Below are 24,060 nucleotides of genomic sequence, written 5' to 3' on the forward strand. Positions count from 1 at the left end.
TCAATGTTCAGACCTTAAACTGATTCAGTTAATGGTTTCTCACCTACTTTATTTCACTGTACAAGCTTAATAAGCAGCTCCTTCTATGTGGTCTCAATGAAACGGATTAATTAATGAGGAGCTTAATTTGCACATTGCCAGAAGTTCATGGGTGTAAAGGGAGCTGGGAGGAAAACAAATCAGTCATTCTGATGCTTCAAGCATTTTTACATGCAGGACCTAGCAGAGAGTGATACCTCTAGCTGGCCATTACCAGCACCAATCTCAAATATGTTTTCAAAAGTATTTTTACTTCTAGTTACAATCCAGTCAAATTTTGGCTATGTCTACACTAGAGAGCTTATAGGTGTACTGATGCAGCTGATCTCTTGGGTAGCCACTCTATGCTGATGGGAGAGAGCTCTCCCTTCGACATAATTCAACCACCCCCAATGAGTGGCAGTAGCTATGTCGGTGGGAGAAGCTGCGTACAGTACCACTTATGCCAGTGTAATTTAGGTTTTTCAAACCCCCGAGTGACATAATTTTTGCCAACAGAAATGGTGTAGAGACATGGCCTTAGATCCTCATATAGTAATCTCTTCTAACTGATGCAGACACACTGAAAAGGTACCAGTTTTGCTTGAATCAGCTAATGGATATGATTCAGTAACTTTTCAACTAACCGAACAAATCTCAGTTCTGAGCAAATCTATCGCTGTTCACAAAGTAAATCCTCACAGTTGTCTGCAAACTCCACTTTTGTACCTGGTTCACCATTTCTGACCCATTTTCATTGATCTTGTGTGGTTATTTTCATTTGCTATACAAATCGTCCTCTAAGGTTCACACAGATGCGTTTAGAGAGACATCAATAAGTGAACTCTGCAGTTTATTCTACAGGATGTATCTACACAGGGAGTTTTTGTGGCATAGCTATTTCTGATTAACCCTGTGTGTGGATGCTTTTATTCTGGAATAACACTGTCGTGTTCCACATTAGCTTAATCCTCTTCTATGAGATGTGGATCTGGGCCAAAATGAGAAATATTAATTTGTATTTGAATAGCTTCTGAATCAAACATGAAAAGAAATTAAAGTACCAAAGAGGATAAGTAGATAAAATGTGTAACTGGAGAACTTGCTGTTTGCAGTTTTAATTATTGCATAATATAAAAACATTTGCAGCTGTACTATATCATTTTTATTTGGTTTCTTCTTGCATACAAGACTCCTGCATTGCAATTCACTGGAATGGTGCAGCACTGATATTCATGTTCACAGTGACTGTTAGTCTGCTGTTTTGCCCTACTCTTCAGAAATTGGAATAATTAACAAATACAAACAGTGAGAAGATTACTACTCTTCCAACTTTCCCCAATATAGTTGAAGGGCATAATTCTATTTGCTATGACTTTGATAAGGACGGTGTTGCATATAAAAGGATGGAACAACTCTGCTTTACAGAAATGACCACCTAAAATCATTGTTAATTTATTCAGAAATTACTCTATTAAAATGAGAAAGATTCAATTGTATTGGAAAACATTCATATGAGCTTGAATCCCACATGCTTTGTCTGGGACGTAAGTGTTTTTACTCATTATGCAAATATGTTTGGAGATAATAAGAATGGTTTCACATCAATTAATTTGATATTATAAGTAGAATGTCCATTATTCTCTAGGTCCATTAATAGATTTATTTTTTAAGTGTGGTGAGTTTTTAAAATAAGTTTTCCAACATGGGAAGTACATATACACCAAGATTAAAAACAAAAACAAAAGGGGTCAGGGGTTGGCCTGAAGTTAGTCTTAAGATGTGTGTCTATCAAGGCTTCTGTCCTTGTGAATGGCTCCAAAATGTGAATGGCTCTAGGTCACCACAAAGACACAAATGTGCCAGCCGAATGCTTTTGACATGAAAAGCAACAATGCATAAAGTCATATGGTGGTTTCATCACATTATGAACAAGGATATTAGGCATGGGATGAACTAGCCTCCAATGTCTTCCCAGGTGACTCAGCACCAGCTCAGAGGACTTGGCCATCTGCTCTGTATGCCAGAGTCTATAGAACAATCCACCAGCTTTATTTGTTCAGTCCAACAAAAGTAGGATGGAGACAACCTTGTGGATGTCCTCACACATGCTGGAGTGATGTCATGGCTTCTGATCTCACCTGCCTCAGCCTTAACATAGAGCAGGCTGAAACACTGGCAGGAGACTGGGCTATCTGAAAATCGGTAAACTGATGTGTACATTCTATGCTCCACAAGCAGGAGAATTAATAAAAATAAATGAATAAAATTAGTCTCCTTAATCTATATTAGAATCAATGGGAGTTGCAGGGTGATTTAGGCTTTGGCAAATCTGGCCATTCATGTGGAAATGACTTCCATAGGACATTTTTTGAAAGCAAAGCCAATCTTTGCCTTTTTTTTTCTTGTCTTTTTGGTGCCAAAATCGGACATATTTCATTGGATAATCGCTCCCTCCTCATTCATGTTATTTTGATCCTCATAAACTTTTAACCATTCATTTTAAATTTGCATGAAACCCCATGGGAAAATGACTACATTAGCATAGATTACCTTTCCTTTTGCTGAAGTTCTACAGTTTGTCAGAGGGCACGATGCAGTTTTTGCTTTATTTTCCAACCAAGGATTCACATTTTAGCTTCAGCATGCACACTTAGAATAAAAATATTCATATTTTAGTCACTTGATAATATAGTAGCCATTAGCTGTTGTATTAGCATAACAGGTATACTCTTATCATGTGAATTCCCCATCTGTAGCTAATCCAGTAATGTAATGTATGACATTGATGAAAGAGCTCAACCTGCAGTCATTTTGCACACGGAACTCCTATTAAATTTAATGGGAAATTTTTCATGTGGACATATTGCAGGAGTTATTACTTCATTCATTTGTTTATAAGCAGCTCCATCACAGTCATCCCCACAGTAACTGAGCTAACATAAGCATTTTACCCCTTCTCTTTAAAAAGCTCTAAAACACTGCAAAGTTCTGTGTGGAGAGTTTCAGAGTAACAGCCGTGTTAGTCTGTATTCGCAAAAAGAAAAGGAGTACTTGTGGCACCTTAGAGACTAACCAATTTATTTGAGCATGAGCTTTCGTGAGCTACAGTGAAGTGAGCTGTAGCTCACGAAAGCTCATGCTCAAATAAATTGGTTAGTCTCTAAGGTGCCACAAGTACTCCTTTTCTTTTTGTGTGGAGAGTGTTTTCCCCGGAAAAATTAAAGATCATGAATGATTATAAGAACACTTGCACCCATTGAAGTCATGGGCTACTGACCTCAAAGATAGCAAATTCTGACTCTACATACAGCCGTGTTAGTCTGTATTCACAAAAAGAACAGGAGTACTTGTGGCACCTTGGAGACTGACAAATTTATTTGAGCATAAGCTTTCATGAGCTACAGCTCACTTCATCGGATGCATGATGATCTCTCTGGTCACGCAATCACAGACATGAAGGTCGCTATCTTACAACAAAAAAAACTTCAAATCCAGACTGCAGCGAGAAACTGCTGAATTGGAATTCATTTGCAAATTGGATACTATTAATTTAGGCTTAAATAGAGACTGGGAGTGGCTAAGTCATTATGCAAGGTAGCCTATTTCCCCTTGTTTTTTCCTACCCCCCGCCCCAGACGTTCTGGTTAAACTTGGATTTAAACTTGGAGAGTGGTCAGTTTGGATGAGCTATTGCCAGCAGGAGAGTGAGTTTCTGTGTGTGTGTGTGTGTTCCCCCGGGGGGGGGGGGGGTGAGAAAGCCAGGATTTGTGCTGGAAATGGCCCACCTTGATTACCATGCACATCATAGGGAGAGTGGTCACTTTGGATGAGCTGTTACCAGCAGGAGAGTGAGTTTGTGTGTGTGGTTTTTTGGAGGGGGGTGAGGGGGTGAAAGAACCTGGATTTGTGCAGGAAATGGCCCACCTTGATTATCATACACATTGTGAAGAGAGTGGTCACTTTGGATGGGCTATTACCAGCAGGAGAGTGAGTTTGTGTGTGGGGGGGCGGAGGGTGAGAAAACCTGGATTTGTGCTGGAAATGGCCTAACTTGATGATCACTTTAGGTAAGCTATTACCATCAGGAGAGTGAGTTTGTGTGTGTATGGGGGTGGGGGGGTGAGAAAACCTGGATTTGTGCTGGAAATGCCCCACCTTGATTATCATGCACATTGTAGGGAGAGTGGTCACTTTGGATAAGCGATTACCAGCAGGAGAGTGAGTTTGTGTGTGTGGTTTTTGGAGGGGGGTGAGGGAGTGAGAGAACCTGGATTTGTGCAGGAAATGGCCCACCTTGATTATCATACACATTATGAACAGAGTGGTCACTTTGGATGGGCTATTACCAGCAGGAGAGTGAGTTTGTGTGTAGGGGGGGGAGGGTGAGAAAACCTGGATTTGTGCTGGAAATGCCCCAACTTGATGATCACTTTAGATAAGCTATTACCAGCAGGACAGTGGGGTGGGAGGAGGTATTGTTTCATGGTCTCTGTGTATATATAATGTCTTCTGCAGTTTCCACGGTATGCATCCGATGAAGTGAGCTGTAGCTCACGAAAGCTCATGCTCAAATAAATTGGTTAGTCTCTAAGGTGCCACAAGTACTCCTTTTCCTTATTTCAGTGAATCTACTCGTATGAGCAGTAACTGTTCACATATGGGGCCCAATTCATCTCCTACGGAAGTCATTGGAAAGACCCCTATTAACTCTGAGGGGAATTAAATCAGGATCTTACTACTAAGACATTAATCTATGGTCTTCACTCAGCCAAGTAATAATACTGAGGAAATACCTCTTGAAAATGTGCCTGCCCCCAGTGCTGAGTCAGTGTTAGAGTCTCTAGTCTCTGATGTAACCAATATAATATGGAGATCTCTGGCATAGGAATTACAAGGTCAAAGAGCATAAATGTCCTTTAAAAACAATAAATGTTCCATATCAAGCCCTCACCAGCTACAGGGAGCATGTCACAGATGACAATCCTTCAAATTCAAGCTCCGAATCAGACATATCCTTCAAAAGATTAGCAAACTTAATATCTAGAGGTAATAAATTAATAATTTGATATTTTTATGTATTGTAGGAAACTTTCTGTGACTGACAGTAGAACTCTGCACCCATGGTGACAGATAGGCAATAAAAGTTGGATGTCTAACAACCTTGGGAGCCTCTGCAAATCTCACTCCACAACATTGAGTTAGTAGGAGTCTACAAACGGCATTGTTTGCTGATTTATTAGAAAATAAGGTGTGGGTGAAAAATATCAAGCCTTTGGGTCTCCCAGGAACAACTCATAATACCCCTTTTGCTAGGATGGCTTGCAGAAATTCTAGATCTACAACCTGACAGCTCCTCAGATACAATTTTAAGAAAAAGGTGGATAAGCAAGTTTTGTACACTTTTAATTCTCTGTAACTCTCTATGTTGTCTAAAGATTTCATTTGTGGTCATGATGCAAGGTGAAAGCAATCCTAACAAATTATTTCTAAACCATACATTTTTGCTGGAGGCAATGATGAAGGCTTTTGCTGAAGAGGAGTCTGGGTCATGATTATTCCTGGTTGTAAGTTCAGAATTGTTGTTGGAGATCATGAGTATGTTATTTACTACTACAAAAAGTGCTGGACAGCTTGTAGTACATCCCACTGCAGCTGCCTGGGTAGAGAGAGAGGAGGCAGATTTTACTTTGGAACCTGGATTTCAGTGACTGACACAGTTTGTTTGGATATCTGCTCATGGCAGGCTCTTCCATGTCTTCATATGCCTGAGACAATCTTTGCCCAGTGTTTAGATCTTCATCTTAATATGCTGAATGCTCCCAACTGCTGCTGCCTTTGGGGAATGATGAATTCCCTCAGGAGGGCATTAAAACTGGGCCCTAAATGAATTAATAGCACCGTACATCATAGGATCCCTTACAGATAACACATTGTCTTAAGTCACTACTTTTATTTAGTCCCATGAAGTTTCCAGTAAAACTTTAGAGAACGCTTACCATTTCTACTAGGCAACTAACTTGTACTGGCCCCTTTAGGTGGTAACTTCAGACAAATTTTATTCCATAAAATTTTAGCGTGAGCTTTGGTTCCCACACTGTGCTGTCTGCTAATCACTGTGGGAAAATCATAATGCATCTTGGACCAGCTTTAAAAATTGCATATCTGAATGTCCCCTTAGAGTTCTAAGTAAACGTTTATCCCAATTATTATTTTCTCTATGGTGCTAAGTTCTGACTCTCCAGGGCTCTGTATGCATTCTATCTTGTTTAAACTGTTCATAAGTCATTTATAAGGATATGTATAATTGTAGTGTTTCTAAGTGGTAGTACTATTTCACCTTTTTAACAATAAATTTTCGAATATATGATCATTTTCACATCAGAACATTTTGTCCCAAGTAACTGCATCGTTTCAAGGGGAAAACAGTGAAATCTAAACTTTGAGAACATGGCAGTGATACATTTCAAATTTGGGGAAGGATGAATTTTAATTCAGATTCCAGCAGATCAGGTGTTTGAATTAGAAGGGGACTCAAATTGTAGTGTGTAGTCTGAAGGAATATATTATATCCTCTAGTTCAGAAACAGCTGTAGGTTCTCATTACCTGTAGTTCATGTTGGTAGGCAGCTTTTCAACTCTGTTTATTGATTTTTACTGCCAGTTACAACTTTCAAAACACAAGAAAAATGTTGAGGAATTGATCAAAGTTAGCCATTATATAATTAGACGATTAAGTAGTCTTGTTACAAGTAAAAATTTTTAACCCACCTATAGCACTAATAAACAGAATAGTACAGGAAAGCAACTAAACTTGGCAGTTGTCAAGGTTCCTCCCCCACTCTGAACTCTAGGGTACAGATGTGGGGACCTGCATGAAAAACCTCCTAAGCTTATCTTTACCAGCTTAGGTCAAAACTTCCCCAAGGTAACAAATATTACCCCCGTTATCCTTGGAATGGCCGCTACCACCACCAAACTAATACTGGTTACTGGGGAAGAGCTGTTTGGACGCGTCCTTCCCTCCAAAATACTTCCCAAAACCTTGCACCCCACTTCCTGGACAAGGTTTGGTAAAAAGCCTCACCAATTCGCCTAGGTGACTACAGACCCAGACCCTTGGACCTTAAGAACAATGAACAATCCTCCCAACACTTGCACTCCCCCTTTCCTGGGAAATGTTGGATAAAAAGCCTCACCAATTTGCATAGGTGACCACAGACCCAAACCCTTGGATCTGAGAACAATGAAAAAGCATTCAGTGTTTTACAAGAAGACTTTTAATAAAAAATAGAAGTAAATAGAAATAAAGAAATTCCCCCTGTAAAATCAGGATGGTATATATCTTACAGGGTAATTAGGTTCAAAAACATAGAGAACCCCTCTAGGCAAAACCTTAAGTTACAAAAAAGATACACAGACAGAAATAGTTATTCTATTCAGCACAATTCTTTTCTCAGCCATTTAAAGAAATCATAATCTAACACATACCTAGCTAGATTACTTACTAAAAGTTCTAAGACTCCATTCCTGTTCTGTCCCCGGCCAAGACGACTACAGACAGACCCTTTGTTTCTCTCCCTCCTCCCAGCTTTTGAAAGTATCTTGTCTCCTCATTGGTCATTTTGGTCAGGTGCCAGCGAGGTTACCTTTAGCTTCTTAACCCTTTACAGGTGAGAGGAGCTTTCCCCTGGCCAGGAGGGATTTCAAAGGGGTTTACCCTTCCCTTTATATTTATGACACGCCCCCCAAATCTCAGCTAGGGTGAAACACTGGCTGGGATTTCTTCCTGGAGCTCTAGGAAAACAGAGTTAATAAGACACATGCATCTCTAAATATACTACCAAGTACATAAAGACTAACAATATTTTCCACATCTCAAGGACGATTTTAACCAGTTGATTCTGGGAAACTTTCACGGGAGAGTGCATCAGCCACTTTGTTAGAAGCTCCTGAGATGTGTTGGATGTCGAAATCAAAATCTTGGAGAGCTAAACTCCACCGAAGAAGTTTTGTGTTAGTTTCTTTGACGGTGTGAAGCCACTTTAGTGCAGCATGGTCGGTTTGCAGGTGGAAACGCCGTCCCCAAACATATGGGCGTAGCTTTTCCAGAGCGTAGACAATGGCATAACATTCTTTTTCAGTGACTGACCAGTTGCTTTCCCTCTCAGACAGTTTTTTGCTGAGAAACACTACAGGGTGGAATTCTTGATCAGGTCCTTTCTGCATTAAAACTGCTCCCACACCACGCTCGGATGCATCTGTGGTTACTAGGAACGGTTTGTCAAAGTCTGGGGCCCTTAGTACAGGGTCAGACATGAGTGTCGCTTTAAGCTTGTTAAAGGCCTTCTGACACTTTCCGGTCCACTGAACAGCATTTGGCTGTTTCTTTTTGGTTAGGTCTGTCAGTGGGGCAGCGATTTGGCTGTAGTGCGGTACAAATCGTCTGTAATAACCGGCCAAGCCTAAGAAGGATTGAACCTGTTTCTTTGACTTTGGGACAGGCCACTTTTGGATAGCATCCACTTTGGCCTGTAGGGGGCTGATAGTTCCTTGACCCACCTGGTGTCCAAGGTAAGTCACTCTGTTTAGGCCTATTTGACACTTCTTAGCCTTAACAGTTAGTCCTGCCTCCCTTATGCGCTCAAGGACTTTTTGTAGATGTTCCAGGTGGTCTGCCCAGGAATCCGAAAATATGGCCACATCGTCAAGGTAGGCGACTGCATATTCTCCTAATCCCGCTAGGAGACCATCTACAAGTCTTTGGAAAGTGGCGGGTGCATTTCGCAGCCCGAAAGGGAGTACATTAAATTCATACAGCCCGAGATGTGTGATGAAGGCTGACCTTTCCTTGGCAGATTCATCTAGCGGTACCTGCCAGTACCCCTTGGTTAAGTCCAAGGTAGAGATGAACTGGGCCCTTCCCAGTTTCTCTAATAGTTCATCTGTGTGTGGCATGGGATAGTTGTCTGGGCGAGTTACAGCATTTAGCTTACGGTAGTCCACGCAAAAACATATTTCCCCATCTGGTTTGGGAACTAGAACCACTGGAGATGCCCATGCACTTTCAGAGGGGCGGATTACACCCATCTGTAACATATCCTGGATCTCCCGTTCTATAGCAGTTTTAGCTTGAGGAGACACCCGGTAAGGGTGGACCCTAATTGGGTGAGCATTACCTGTGTCAATGGAGTGGTATGCCCGTTCAGTCAGTCCTGGGGTGGCTGAGAACGTTGGCGCGTAGCTAGTGCACAGCTCCTGGATCTGCTGTCGCTGCATACGCCCAAGGGTCATGGAGAGGTTCACCTCTTCCACACCACCAGCACATTTCCCTTCATAGTAGACACCTTCAGGCCACTCAGCGTCGTCTCCTCCCTGGGCTGTAAACTGACAAACCTTTAATTCTCTGGAATAAAAGGGCTTTAGAGAATTAATATGATACACCTTAGGCTTTCGGTTGGAGGTGGGGAATGCTATGAGATAATTAACAGCTCCCAGGCGCTCCTGGACCACGAATGGCCCTTCCCACGATGCTTCCATTTTATGGGCCTGGAGCGCCTTTAAGACCATGACCTGGTCTCCTACTTTGAAGGAACGCTCTCTGGCATGTTTATCATACCAGGCTTTTTGCTCTTTTTGAGCATCCTGTAAGTTTTCTCTAGCAAGGGCTAAAGAGGTTCGGAGGGTGTTTTGTAGGTTGGTTACAAAGTCCAGAATGTTAGTTCCTGGAGAAGGTGTAAATCCCTCCCATTGCTGCTTCACCAACTGCAATGGCCCCTTAACCTCACGGCCATATACAAGTTCAAATGGGGAAAACCCTAAACTGGGATGTGGTACAGCTCTGTAGGCAAAGAGCAACTGCTGCAATACTAGGTCCCAATCATTGGAGTGCTCATTTACGAATTTACGTATCATGGCCCCCAAAGTTCCATTAAACTTCTCCACCATGCCATTTGTTTGATGATGGTAAGGAGTGGCAACCAAGTGATTTACCCCATGAGCTTCCCAAAGGTTTTTCATAGTTCCTGCCAGGAAATTAGTCCCTGCATCTGTGAGGATGTCGGAGGGCCAACCTACCCTGGCAAAAATGTCTGCTAGTGCCTGGCACACACTTTTAGCCCTGGTGTTGCTTAGAGCTACTGCTTCCGGCCATCGGGTGGCAAAATCCATGAAAGTCAGTATGTACTGCTTTCCTCTGGGTGTCTTTTTCGGAAAAGGACCCAGAATATCCACAGCTACTCACTGAAATGGAACTTCAATGATGGGGAGTGGCTGGAGAAGAGCTTTGACCTGGTCTTGGGGTTTTCCCACTCTTTGGCACACCTCACAAGACTGGACATAGGTAGAAACATCCTTGCCCATTCCCTCCCAGTGGAATGCCCCCCCCCAAATGGTCTTTGGTCCTGTTCACCCCAGCATGGCCACTAGGGTGATCATGGGCTAAGCTCAAGAGCTTGGCCCGGTATTTAGTTGGAACTACCAACTGTCTCTGAGGATGCCAGTCTTCCTGGTGTCCCCCAGAAAGAGTTTCCTTGTATAAAAGTCCTCTTTCTACAACAAACCTGGATCGATTAGAAGAGCTGAGAGGCGGTGGGTTGCTCCGTGCCGCCGTCCAAGCTCTCTGGAGGCTTTCATCTGCTTCCTGTTCGGTCTGGAACTGTTCCCTTGATGCTGGAGACATCAGTTCCTCATGGGATTGTGGACCTAGGCTTGGTCCCTCTGGAAGCGATATAGGGGATGGAGCTGTTTCTGTTGACTGTGAACCGCTCTCCGCTGGTGCACTATGTTGGGATTCAAGCTCCGGCTGAGCCTCTTGTGTAGGGTTATCGGCTGCTGCCAGTTCAGGTTCGGTGGGGCCCTCTGGTGTTGAGGTTGCAAGTACTGGATTCAGTGCTGACACGGGGTCTGGTGTTGGTTGTTTGGCTGGTTCCGGTTCTGGGACTGGTTCCGTCTGGGTCTCTGGGACTGGATCCACTACTGCTGTTGCAGACATTGGCCTGGGGTCCAGGTCCATCACCTCTGACTGGGTCCTGATAGAAGTTTCTGGAACAGAGCTAGGCCTCACGGCTTGTTTAGCCTGGTTGCGGGTGACCATTCCCACCCTCTTGGCCTGCTTCACATGATTGGCCAAGTCTTCCCCCAACAGCATGGGGATGGGATAATCATCATAGACTGCAAAAGTCCACATTCCTGACCAGCCCTTGTACTGGACAGGCAACTTGGCTGTAGGCAAATTGAAAGAGTTGGACTTGAAGGGTTGAATCGTCACTTGGATCTCTGGGTTGATTAAATTGGGGTCCACTAAGGAAGCATGGATAGCTGACACTTGTGCTCCGGTGTCCCTCCACGCGGTGACCTTCTTCCCACCCACACTCGCAGTTTCCCTCCGCTCCAAGGGTATCTGGGAGGTATCTGGGCCTGTGGACCTCTGGTGTGATTCCGGTGCAATGAACTGTAATCTGTTGGGGTTCTTGGGGCAGTTGGCCTTTACATGCCCCAGCTCGTTACACTTAAAACATCGTCCAGCTGACGGGTCACTGGGGCGAGGAGGGTTGCTGGAGAACGGGGTGGTGGGACGATAAGGGGTCTGGAGGGTTCTTTGGGAGGTAGGTGGGGCTTTGGGCGGCCCCCGGTAATAGGGTGTGGTCTGGGGTGGTCCCTTCTGGTCTCCGCTCCAACTGCGACCAGTTTTCTTCTTCTCTGCCACCTCCACCCATCTGGCTCCAATCTCTCCTGCCTCAATTACAGTTTTGGGTTTCCCATCTAGGATGTATCTTTCTATTTCCTCAGGAACACCCTCTAAGAATTGTTCCATTTGCATTAGGAAGGGCAAATTTACTGGAGATTCAACACTTGCTCCTGATATCCAGGCATCCCAATGTTTTACAATGTGGTAGGCATGTCGGGTAAATGACATGTCTGGTTTCCACCTTAGGGCTCTGAACCTCCGACGAGACTGCTCGGGTGTTATCCCCATTCTGACTCTCGCCTTGGATTTAAACAGTTCATACTTGTTCATGTGTTCTTTAGGCATTTCAGCTGCCACCTCAGCTAAGGGTCCACTGAGCTGCGGCCTCAGCTCTACCATGTATTGGTCAGTAGAGATGTTGTACCCAAGGCAGGCCCTTTCGAAGTTTTCTAGGAAGGCCTCAGTATCATCACCTGCCTTGTAGGTGGGGAACTTTCTGGGATGGGAAGTGGTACCTGGAGAAGGATTGCTAGGGTTTGTTGGTATATTCTGCTGGGCCTTTATCCTCTCCATCTCCTCCACATGCTTCCTCTCTTTTTCCTTCTCCTCCTCCTTCAGCCGCATGAGTTCTATCTGTCTTTCATGTTCCCTTTGTTTTTCCTCAGCCTGAAATTTGGCTAATTCCAGCTGTAGTCGAGCTGAGGATTTGGCCATTCTAACCTCTCTGTTTTTAACTAACTTTACACCCGAGGTTTAGAAATAAACAAACAAAACTTGGCTGTAAAATTTTGCTGTGCTGGAATAGAATACCTATTCTCTGATAGTGATTGTCAGCCTACAGAAAAAGACAATTCCCTTGTCTCTGTTCTGGGCCCAAATTAAAGCAAAAAACCTCCAACTACTTGGAAACCTGCTTACCCAGCCCAAAGAAGAAAAAAAATTTCTTTTCAAACCTGTGCTCCTTGTAAAACAAAAAAAAAAATCAAAATCCTAAAAAAAACCCTGCCACTTTTGTCTCCAGGCAAATGGGTAGAGCACACACCCCCTATTTACTTTTAGGAAGAAAAGAAAAAAAAAAAAACCTCTGGGTTGGAAGACTGTGAATTTCCCTGCAGGAGTTAAGTACCCTGCCTCCAGGCAAAGAAAACCTGCAATTCACAAGATAATCCCCTTTTGTCTCTGCTTGGCCACAAAGCAGAGAGAAACCAAGCTGCTTTCAGTTTCAAAGCTGCCTTCTGGACTTCCTAAAAATTCCTTTTTAAAATCTGTATTTCTAGTTCAAACAATCTCAACTGGATCTCAAAATGATTTCAGGTTAATCCCACCGCTGTGCCACCATGTCAAGGTTCCTCCCCCACTCTGAACTCTAGGGTACAGATGTGGGGACCTGCATGAAAAACCTCCTAAGCTTATCTTTACCAGCTTAGGTCAAAACTTCCCCAAGGTAACAAATATTACCCCCGTTATCCTTGGAATGGCCGCTACCACCACCAAACTAATACTGGTTACTGGGGAAGAGCTGTTTGGACGCGTCCTTCCCCCCAAAATACTTCCCAAAACCTTGCACCCCACTTCCTGGACAAGGTTTGGTAAAAAGCCTCACCAATTCGCCTAGGTGACTACAGACCCAGACCCTTGGATCTTAAGAACAATGAACAATCCTCCCAACACTTGCACTCCCCCTTTCCTGGGAAATGTTGGATAAAAAGCCTCACCAATTTGCATAGGTGACCACAGACCCAAACCCTTGGATCTGAGAACAATGAAAAAGCATTCAGTGTTTTACAAGAAGACTTTTAATAAAAAATAGAAGTAAATAGAAATAAAGAAATTCCCCCTGTAAAATCAGGATGGTATATATCTTACAGGGTAATTAGGTTCAAAAACATAGAGAACCCCTCTAGGCAAAACCTTAAGTTACAAAAAAGATACACAGACAGAAATAGTTATTCTATTCAGCACAATTCTTTTCTCAGCCATTTAAAGAAATCATAATCTAACACATACCTAGCTAGATTACTTACTAAAAGTTCTAAGACTCCATTCCTGTTCTGTCCCCGGCCAAGACGACTACAGACAGACACAGACCCTTTGTTTCTCTCCCTCCTCCCAGCTTTTGAAAGTATCTTGTCTCCTCATTGGTCATTTTGGTCAGGTGCCAGCGAGGTTACCTTTAGCTTCTTAACCCTTTACAGGTGAGAGGAGCTTTCCCCTGGCCAGGAGGGATTTCAAAGGGGTTTACCCTTCCCTTTATATTTATGACAGCCACATTTTGTAGGAGGAATAATTACAAGTTTATTAATAGCTTTAGGAAAAAGCAACAACTATTGTGGATCAAACAATCTGATTGGAAGGAGCACAAGTAAATATAAGTGACCAACATCTGGAGTGTGCAATATATGCCTTGCCTGTATTACAAGCATGGCAACAACAATGGGGAGACAGGACTATACAACATAAGAAAGGTATAGGGGAAATATATCGTAGGTAGCATTGGTGCTGGAGCTCGGGTTTTAAACTCATTTGATATTGAGAGGTTACAAGGGAAAATGTCAGCTTTGGTAAGATTTTGGAGGCTATACAGACACATGTGATACAAAATTTTGGTGCATTATCAGAATAAGTGTGGAACTCCAACTGAAACAAGCCCAAGCCTTGAAAATGTCTCTAAATGTAAATCTATTTGGTATGTCTGAAAGTATACTAGCAATATGATGTGTACAGATGTAAATTTATGTGATACATACATAGAGGGAATGGTTAATCTGTTAGGTAATGGGCAATGGCCTTTTGGAATGGTTCAAAGATCTTCACAGAGAATCAATGGATTGCAGGCTGGAAGAAATATATGGAGTTTAATTGGGATCAAGCCACTCTGAGGGGAGAGTGGAAAGGCAGAATGCTGTTACACAACACAGGGAAGCAAAGAAAAGCAGCAATGGCCTGGGTGTTGCCAAAAATTATTAATGAAGAATTATGGCAAATAGAAATAAGTGGGACACACTTGATTCAAGAAGAAGGGGATTATAAATTAGTAGAATTAATGAAACATTGTAAAGAGTGGGGACTAAACAAATGGGTGTGCCCACAACTAACTTGGTCCCTGGAGGGATGTCATTTGAACCATTCAAGTGGACAATGTACCATGTAATATGTAGCCTCTAATGGCACAAGAGTGTTTGATTTAGGCAGCGGGTATATTCGGTGGTAACATGTATTTTGGGGAAGTATGGCAGAAAAAGGCCCAACTGAGTCATGTAAATGTAATGTAACAGAGGTCATTATTAATGGAAATATTTACCAAGGTCCTCTATTTTTAAAAAAGGAGATTGTTTGGGAACCAAAAGATTTGGCTGGTCCTTTGATTTGGGGATACAATGGGAACAATGCAAAAAATTGATCAATGGAAGTGAAAAAATCAGGCAATTTGCAAAAGGTGTATCTAAGTCTGCTCAGCTGGGAAAAATAAACATTTAGATCCACAATGGTCAAATATTAAAATTGGAGAAAGGAAAAGAATTGGCAATTTCTCACTGGTATTATATTTTTAAAGGATGGGCTCCCAGTGTAACAGCTCTTCTAAATTTAATGCTACATCCTCTTGTGATATTATTTGCATTAATGATTTTGTTAAGCTTTATTATGCTATATTTATACTGCCGAAAAAGAAAGCAACAAGAAGTTTTGGAGCAAGTGATATAAATAATTTAATTGCTTGCAAAATTAGAAAGTGATAAAATAATTAATGGCATTAACCATGCATCAAGAAGGGGGAATGATATAAATATAATATATATAAATATAATATATATATATATATATATATATATATATATATATATATATATATATATATAGTGATTCATATATACATGTAACAATCTATACATTGTGATTCATATATCCATGTAATATGTCATAGGTCACTGAGGCCTGGTATGAATGAAGTGTGCTTGACATGAATTCGTGTGTTGCAAGTTGTGAACCAAAGCAAGAACTCAAGGTCAAGGACTATTAGAACTAACTGAGCAAAAACAATTTTGCTATGTTCCTAGAAAAATATGAAAAATCAGCAGAAAAGGAAACAGCAGCTGGACTTATATAAAATTGTATAAGAATTGGAGGAAATAGCATGCCTTGGATCATGGTAGCCCACCCAGGATTCTCTCTTTGGAATTGTGTGGGTAGAAGGCCTAGTAAACAAAGGCAAAGAAATGTTGACATGACAGAATAGACTATAAATGGTTACCTAGGACTTCTGCAAATCAGAGTTGTTTATTGATTCAGAGCCCTCTGTGGATATAGATGTGGTTTTTGCCGGCTCTCTGCATCTTATGATATTATGATTGGAAGGAATCTCAACTTGCCATTGAGACCATTCTGACCTTTGGACTCTGGTATAGTATGTTTGGGGCCTGAATGTGGAGTGAGTAAGGTTTGTTTTGTAATCAATAAAGAGCATGTAGAGTATTATATACTAACACTGTGTCTGGTATCTATTGGGGGTCTAACACTACCAATACTAAAACATCCTTGGAATTTCTAAATATTATTGATAATGTCCTAACTCGAAATCCTACATGAGACCTCGTCTTGAAAGCTAAAAAGGAACTGTTCACAAAACTAAAAATTAATGATAGTTTAGGTACTGTGACAGGGTCAGGCCAGATGGCTATAGGAGAGTAATTTTTTTTTTTAAGCAGAAAAAGAATTTTAGTTGTGTAACACTTACAAAGAATCACCAAAAAGGATAAAGCAAAACTATGCAACAAAACAAAAGCAAACACAAGGTATAACACAGCAGGCCTCAGGAGGGAGAAGTGTTTAGGCTAGCCTGGGCCAAGAGCGGGGGGGCTTCCTCGACACTCATGGTCTTCCATCCCCTCAAGTTACCTAGTGCCACGCCCAGTGTAACCAATTATTCCTCTCCTGAGAGTGCCCGACAAGATGGGCATGGCTGAGGGGTGGGCAGTTTGGGGGTGGGGGGGACATACACCCATTTGTGATAGGACCCCTCCTAGGTGACAGTGATGATGGTATCCACAGCGGCAATGGCTGGGGCTAGGGTCTCTCGCTCTTCCCCTCAATCAAAGGGTCAGGCGGAGGGAACCGGACAGGGTCACCGAACAGAGACCTCGGACAGTGCCCACCGCTCCTCGAAGGCGTCAAGGGAGTCGGTGGACGCCGCCCAGAGGAACTCCGCCCGGATACGTGAATATACTGAGGATTCACTGAATGAACGGCCCTACAATCGCAGGACGCTTCATTAGCCAACCTCCACTCTTTGGTTTTATAAATGGCTGTTTTAGGTAGGGCTAGGAGGAGGTTAACCAGGAGATCTCAAGATTTTGTGGGGCCACAGATGGGGAGTGTGTAGATAAAAAGGCGAGGGGAAAAGTGTAGCCAAAAGCATAATAAAATATTCATGAGGAACCGGAAAAGGGGCTGCAGCCTGGCACACTCTAAATATATGTGCGTCAGGGTTTCCCTCACGTTGCAAAAAGGGCAAGTATCCGGGATGGGGGTGAACCGTGTCAAAAACACGCCCGTGCTCACAGCTCCGTGAAGGAGCCGCCAACTGATGTCCCCGACGGGCCTCGGGACCAAGGTGGAATACAGGCTGGCCCACCGGGGTTGCTCACCCTCCAAAGGTGGCAGGAGGTCAATTGGCCAATTGAAAGGTCCGACGGTCCTGGAGTAGAGGGTGTCAAGGTGGCCTTCACCTCCTGAAGTACGCGCGGGGGGTACGAGGTCTGGAGAGCCCCATGCGCCGAGCGAGCGTCAGGGGATCCAGCCAGTCTCCCTGGTCGTAGTCCAGGAGGTCTCAGACTCTTTTGATTTCCGCCAGGACCAAACTCTGGCGCACTGAGCGGGACTCCGCCACCTGCACACGGAGCTGGGGGTTGTGTAGCAGGGGCTCCGCGAGGAGATCTGCTCCCATGGTGACCGCCAGAGACTTGGTTGTTGAAAACAGTTTCCAGGTCCGGAGGAGGTCCTGGTAGAAGACCAGCAGCCCGGACAGGTCTCGCGGAAAACATCTTGGACAGAGATAAAAGAGCTGCCTTGTATCAGAGCCCTTGGAAGCGGCGCAGGAAGGCGTGCACCAATATGCTCCACGTCGAACTACCTGCACTATAAAGGAGCCTCTGCAGGGCCTGGAGGCGGAAGACACGGACCTGAGTGTGCAGACACTTCAGGCCCTGCCCTCCTTCCTTCAGGGGTAGATGAAGAACCCAACAGGGGCCCAGTGCCTTCCTGATCAAAAGAACTCTAGAATCGATGTCCGGGGGTTGGTCAGGAAACCCGGGGCCGGGACCATGGTGTTGAGCTGGTACCAGAGCGTGGACAGGACTAGTTGGTTAAACATCAGTGCTCTCCCTCTCAGGGAGAGACATCGGAGTAGCCTCGTCCATTTCCGGAGCCACTCTATCACCCCACCTTCTAAATTTTGCCAGTTCTCCAGCAGAGAAGGGTGCATGGCAGAAAGGTAAACGCCTAGGTAAAGCAGTGGACCCGTGCTCCACCGGATGGTCTGAAGCGCGGGTGGGAGGGAGCTCACCCGCAGCCAGTCTCTCACTGCCAAGCCAGAGCTCTTGACCCACTTGACTCGGGCGGAGGAGGCTGCCGAATAGATGGATAGAAGCAAGTCACCCAGGTCCTGGACCACGAGGAGCACATCACTGGCGTACGTCGACAGGACCAGCCGCAGCTCCGGCAACCGCAGCACCAACCCTGTCAACCTCCTGAGGAGGAGACAGAGGAAGGGCTCAATCGCCAGAGCGTACAGCTGGCCCAAGAGAGGGCACCCCTGCGCACTCCTCGCCCGAACCTGACCGGTTCGGTCAGGATCCAGTTGAGCCTAACCAGACACTCTGCGGAAGCGTACAGCACCTGGAGAAAACTCACAAACTGAGGTCTGAATCCAAACGCCTGCAGAGTGCCCAGGAGGTATCCATAGTCCACTCTGTCGAACGCCTTCTCTTGATCAAGAGACAGGAGGGCGAATGTCAGACCGTCTCTATGCCCGAGTTCCAAAAGGTCACAGACTAGAAATAGGTTGTCAAAAATGCTGCGGCCCGGGACAGTGTAGGTCTGGTCTGGGTGGATCACGTCCGCCATCACAGACCCTAGCTGCAGCGAGATTGCTTTCGCTACGATTTTGTAGTCCGTGCTAAGGAGCGAGACGGGACGCCAGTTTCATAAATCGCGGAGGTCCCCCTTCTTTGGCAACAAGGCGAGCACCGCTTGCCTGCACAAAAGAGGGAAGACCCCGCCCTGAAAAGACTTGGCCCAGACAGTGGCTAGGTCTGGGACAAAGATGTCCCAGAACGTGCGGTAGAACTCCACGGTCAGCCCGTCCATGCCCGGAAATTTATTGGTGGGCATGCGACAGAGGGCTTCCGAGAACTCGGCCAGGGTGAGAGGCAGCTCTAGTCGGTCTCTAGCGTGGCTCCCCACGCTGACCATGGGGAGTTCCTCCTAGAGCACCCTGCAAGCGCCAGGATCGGTCGGATCCAAGGAGAAAAGGCTTGTGTAGAAGTCGCGGGCCCTCCCACACATCTCCACTGGATCCACATCCCCACACAAATCCACTGGGCCCGATGGTCCTCGAGGGCCTGGAGCTCCTCCCGCTTCTCCCAGCACGCTCCGCAGAGGAACGGGTCCTTGGGGCTGGCGGCCAGATGCCTCTCCATCTCTAAGACCTCCCGTTCCAACTGCTCTGTCGCTGCATTTCTCCATTGGCTGGTGCCCCGAGTGTAGTCACGGCAGAAGAGCTTGGCGCGCACCTTCCCGAGATCCCACCATCGCCACACCAAGGGAAAGGCATGCCACTGCTCTCGCCAGGCCAGCCAAAACTCCCGGAAGGACATCACAAAGCTCTCGTCCTCCAACAGGCTGTTATTAAAGTGCCAATAGGCCGGCCCCGGTCTCTCTGCACGGAGGGAGACCGTTACGTGACTAAATGATGATCGGAAAATGGGGCCGGCCGAATGGCGGAGGAGTGGGCCTGTGAAAGATGGAAACGGGATAAGTAAATACGGTCCAACCGAGAGTGGTGTGACCGATGGGCCTCCACCCGGACAAAGGTGAACATGGAGGTGTCATCTGGGTGATGGTCACGCCAGACGTCCACTAGGGAGTGATGGTCGACTATCCCTTGGAGAATATTCGCAGCGGCCGGACTCGGTTCGGCCCCTGAGCGGTCCCGTTCCTCGAGGGTGGTGTTAAAGTCCCCTCCCAGGACCAGGCACTCGTGCGAATCCAGGGTGCCGAGAAAGTCGGACACCTGCAGATAAAATTGTGGCCGCCTGGAGCTCATTTGCGGGGCATAGATGTTGACAATATTAACCACGAGCCCTTCCATACGGACTCGAAGGTGCAGCAGGTGGCCCGGCACGGCCTCGTTGACTCCCAGCACCTCAGGCCATAGGTTGGGGGAGAACAGGGTCGCCACTCCAGCTTGCCAGGTCGCGAAATGGCTAAAGTATACCCCGTCCCCCCACTCCAGCCGCCACCTCGGCGGCCGGGTCCGTATGGGTCTCCTGCAGGAAAACTACAGAGTACCTCCCTTCCCGAAGGTAAGAGAGCACCTGGGACCTGCAGAGAGCCATCCTACAGCCCCTGGTATTCAGGGTCGCAATAATAAGAGGCGTCATGCGGAGGGCTGTGGGGGTGGGGGCCTTGTATTGGCGGGGGGGTTCAGGGCCCCCGGCGGGTTGCACAGCAACCCGTGACCCATCCTTGGGTGAGTAGATCGCGTCGGAAGCTGCGGGCTCGCTCGTAGGCCGCAGCACCGCGCCTTCCTTGCCCCCTGCCCTCCTTTATAAGGGCCCTTGTGGCCTGGAGGATTTGATCAAAGTCCCCCCATAGCTGAAGAGCCAGCTGTGCCCTATCGCGGGCGCCACGAGTGTGCTCTAGGAACTTCCGTAGCACATGCCGCAGCTCATGGGGGGGTGGGGTTACAATTCCCGAGGTGTTCCCTGATGGGCCTCTTAATACAGCCTCGTGGTCCGCTAAGGTGGGTAGACAGGGTGCGGACCACCGACGGGGCGTCTGATAGGCTGGGGTTATTAAATTCATTTCACGCCTTGGGGTGGAGGGGGATGGCAGGGGAAAAATTGCCACTCCTAATGGGTCGCAGCTAGAAAGTGCAAAGACTGCTCCCTGGGGGGAATCTGCGAAGGGTGGAAAGGAAATAACCCCAGGGGCAGCATTAACATTGCAGGAGGAAAGAACTTGGGCAGGGGCAGGGGTGGGGGCAGGGGCAGGGGCAGGGCTAAGGCTCTGGGGTTCAGGAGGCAAGCAGCTAAAGGAAAGTGCCTCCTGAGCAGAGTCAAGGGTTAAGGGGTAAGGGAGGGGGCTCCCAATAATGCTAGGTGCTGGCTCCATGGTGGTCTTAGCGGCCATGGCATCAGGTGGTGGACCACCTTCTGCAGGGTGCTCACCCGGGAAGGCAATTAGGGGGAGGGAGCATGGGGAAAGGGAGGCTGGGGTAAGGCTGCCCAGCTCGAGGCCAGCCGGCAGCAGATCATCCCCTCCCTAGGTGACCAGGGTCAAATCTAGGGCCTCAATCTCCAAGTACACGGGGGAGAGGCCAACTCCTGCCACCCCGGGGGCCTCTCCTCTAGGGCCCGCCTCAATGGTCGCCTCGGGGTCTGCAGGGGGTTCAGGTAGTGTCCAGGCAGAAGGGGCGTCCTCAGAAGTCTCGGAGGGGAGGGTCTCCCGTGGAGGGGGGATTCTGCCCTCCAATGCCAGTCCATCTTCCCCTCCCGACACCAGCGGATGGATCTCGCTCGTGACCGTGGCGGGAGGCTCGATAGCAGTGCCTCCTTTCCTGGTCTTCCGGGGGGCTTCCGCATCGGGTGGATGCAGTGGAGCTCGAGCCTTCCGCTTGCCTCGCTTCCCCTGGACTAGGGTCCAGCCCTCCATAGCGTCATCTGGGGGCTGGTTAGCAGGGGTCGTGTCGGGGGGCGGAGGCGATGGTTTAGGGGTTCGGGGAGGTAGCGGTGAGGCAACATGAGGGGCGGGGGTTTCTCCTTGGGGAGGGCCCTCTCCTATACCCGATAATATCCTTGCCACACCCTCCTCCATAGGCTGTGTTGGATTGGTACTAGCAAGGGTGGAACTCCCTTGCTCGCCCGGGCATTGTAGGGAAGGTATCTCTTGGGCCCGGACAGGAGCAGCGATGGGTCGAGTAGGAGGAGGGTTGGTTTCAGGTGCTGGGCAGCCAGGGGCGTTGGCACCGACGGGGCCGATGTCCTGCCAGGTCTCGGGGGTTTTGGGTGCCCCTCCCCCCCGGGCCAAAGGGCAGTCTCTGCGGACATGCCCCGCTGAACGGCAGAGGTAGCACCGGGCCTCTCCGGTAGAATAAAAGACCCGATAGCAGGCTCCCTGGTAGGGGACTAGAAAGGACCCCTCGAGTGCCTCTTCGTCACGCGCCCCTGCCGGTGGTAGAAGCTGCACTTGCCAGCAGAACAAAAAAATGTGACGGAGGGTGGGGTCCTTGCAGCCCAACGGGAGAGGGCTGATGACAGAGACAAGTTTCCCCAGGGTGGAAAGAGCAGGTAACAGGGCAGCATTGGGTAAGAAGGGAGGAACGGAGGTAAGGACGAGGCGAACGCCCAGGTCTTCTAATGGTTCTAGGGGGACAAACACCCCCCCACCGTCAGGCCCCTCTCCACCGCCTCCTGGGTGGCATCCTCCGAGGCTAAGAAGAAAACGACCTTCCCATACATCTTGGAGGCCGCCACAATAGCCGTGGGTCCTACCACCTTCGCCAACGCCTGCACGTATGTCTCCACGTGGGGCGAGGTGGGCACCAGGAGGCAACGGACGCCATGCTTCCTGGTCAAGGCGGGAAAAGGGCCTCGGCCGCTGGTGATGGTGGCGGAGGCGGGGGGGGGGTGAGATGACGAGGCGGCAGGCAGGGGGGAGCCCACTGCCACCCGGGCATACGTCCTGGGGGCCGGGGGAGGGACAATCGCAGAGCTGGTGGAGGGAAAAGCAGGGAGGGGCGCCACGGTTGATGACGAGGCCACAGCGGTGGGGGCAGCCCCTGCCATGGAGGGCTCAGTGGTTTTAGCAGGGCCCTTTCCTTTCCACCCGCCCTGGCCCTTCCGGCGAACCGGGGGGGGGGGGGTTTCCTAGAATCTGGGTGGGCGGTGGTTGCAGCAGCAGCAGCAGCAATCACCCTGGTGCCTCCTGCTACCGGTGCCCCAGCAGCGGGGGTGGCAAGTATCTTGACAATAGTGGGGGGGGGACCTTGGGGGTCAGGCAGGTGTGGTGGTGAGGGAGGGACAACTAAGTTTGTTGAAGCAGTCTCGCCCCTCTCGTTCCCCGCCATTGTGAGCAGGGAGAGACAGAGAGACACCGGAAGGAGGAGGGGGGAGGGGAGAAGCGGAATAGCCCCTCCTTCCGCTAGGCTGCGGGCGGGGAGGGGGGGAATGCCGAGGGGATTAGACTGGGGGGGGAACAAAATCGGGGTCCAGTAATAGGGGCAAATTATGGGATAAGCAATCCGAAGGGGGGTGCAGACCCACACACGTTTGTCCAAAGAGTCTAGGTTGGCCAGCTGTTATGTCCGGTCCGGAAGGCAAACTTCAAAGCGAACAGCTGGATTCGAAGGGAGATGGCAGGTTGCCAGCAGGGACAGACGGCGGGGTGGGCCGTGACAGTTGTAATAACGATGGGGGGATAGGGGCACTGATGGATCGGGGGTGGGGGTCTCCATGCCACACCCCCTGTGCCGCCACAAACGCAAGTAATCACAGTTAAACTCCCCCCCACGAGAGTATAATTCAGAAAATTACTCAGTCTTACGGCCCCCTTCACGATGATTTATAGCTCTCCTGAATAATTTCTTCTGTCTGCTGAAATCTTCTTCTCCGGCTGTGTTGGCTGTGTTCCAAGGCTTCCGGCATGTTAAGAATGTTGTAAAGTCCGAGCTGCTGGCAAAATGGCTGGGTCTGGGGGTTTCCACTCCCCCCTCCGGACAGCAAATCGGCAATCTTCCCCCCCCTCCTCCAGGGGCTCAGCTTAGACAAATAGCTGCGCCCAAAAGCAGGTGTGTGTGTGGGGGGTGCTGGCGAAGGACGTAGACGGGAAAAAAAAAGCAAAGAATCAAGAAAAAACAAAAAAGTGTCTGGCCGGGTGGGGGGGGGGGACTAAGGCAGGTGCAAAAAGTAAGAAAAATCCGGGCTAGGGGGCTTTAGGAAAGAATAGAAAGCAGATAGCTGAGGAGCAAGCAAAAGACGTTCCGTTTCCCAAAAGGGAAGGTGTGTTTTTTTTTTTTTGTTTTGTTTTTTGAAACAGAAAGAAAATTTATTGGTAACGCTTACAGAATTACCAAAGGA

This window comes from Lepidochelys olivacea (assembly GCF_965140295.1).
Source record: "Lepidochelys olivacea isolate rLepOli2 genome assembly, chromosome: 2".
Classification (NCBI taxonomy): Eukaryota; Metazoa; Chordata; order Testudines; family Cheloniidae; genus Lepidochelys; species Lepidochelys olivacea.